This window comes from Mustela lutreola, chromosome 12 (genome assembly GCF_030435805.1).
Source record: "Mustela lutreola isolate mMusLut2 chromosome 12, mMusLut2.pri, whole genome shotgun sequence".
NCBI classification, from domain to species: Eukaryota; Metazoa; Chordata; class Mammalia; order Carnivora; family Mustelidae; genus Mustela; species Mustela lutreola.
The window spans coordinates 13,146,621-13,147,269 of record NC_081301.1 but is presented as its reverse complement, the minus strand read 5'-3'; the positions used below and the strand labels follow the sequence as shown (position 1 = coordinate 13,147,269).

At 68.9% G+C, this 649-nt stretch overlaps 1 long non-coding RNA gene across 2 annotated transcripts in view; it reads left to right on the top strand.

Moving 5' to 3' along the window:
* The first annotated feature begins 116 nt into the window (after positions 1 to 116).
* LOC131812032 (uncharacterized) overlaps positions 117 to 649 on the top strand; it is a 113,442-nt gene continuing 112,909 nt past the window's right edge. For both annotated transcript variants that reach the window (XR_009346244.1, XR_009346245.1), the window contains exon 1: positions 117 to 328. This is a non-coding gene — a long non-coding RNA (uncharacterized LOC131812032). The remainder of the gene's footprint in view (positions 329 to 649) is intronic.

Below are 649 nucleotides of genomic sequence, written 5' to 3'. Positions count from 1 at the left end.
GATCCAGGGCAGAGACCCAGGCTGCAGTCCCGCCCCCTGCCAGCGGCCCAGCCAATCGACGCCCACGACAATAAGGGACACGCCCCCTTTCCCCGCCTACCCCCCGCCCCTCCGGAGCGGCCGCGGGGTGCGCGCCTCCCGCGCGACCCCGCTGGTCTGAGGGGCGTGGTCCGAAGGGCCGGAAGGCCCCAGGCTGGGGTCCTGGCCCAGCTGCTGCACCGGAAAGGAGGGGCGGGCACCCGGGAGCGGGGAGATATTGAGGAGGGGGCTGAGGAGGTGACCTGAGGAGAAGGTGCTCGCGAGGGAGAGCAGGCTTCAGGGCAGACGAGTAAGAGGAAAATGGCGCCCTCCCTGGGCTGGTGGGGTCCGAGGGAAGGCGAGGAGGCGAAGGGGCACGTGTGTGTGGCTGAGGGCCGCAGGGGCTGAGAGGGACAGTGGGTGCGAGGGGGAGGAAGCGACGCGATGCCCTCGAGCCCGAGGGATTGAATCCCAGTGAGGGGCGTTTATTCAACAAACTCCTCCGTGCACCTGCCACCAGCCTCCGGCGCGCGCGGGGGCAGACGCGGGGCCAGCCCTCATGGAGCTCATAGGCGAGGGGCGAGACAGGCGACAAACTACCAGATCTTTACACGTACGAAGAACACGGTGA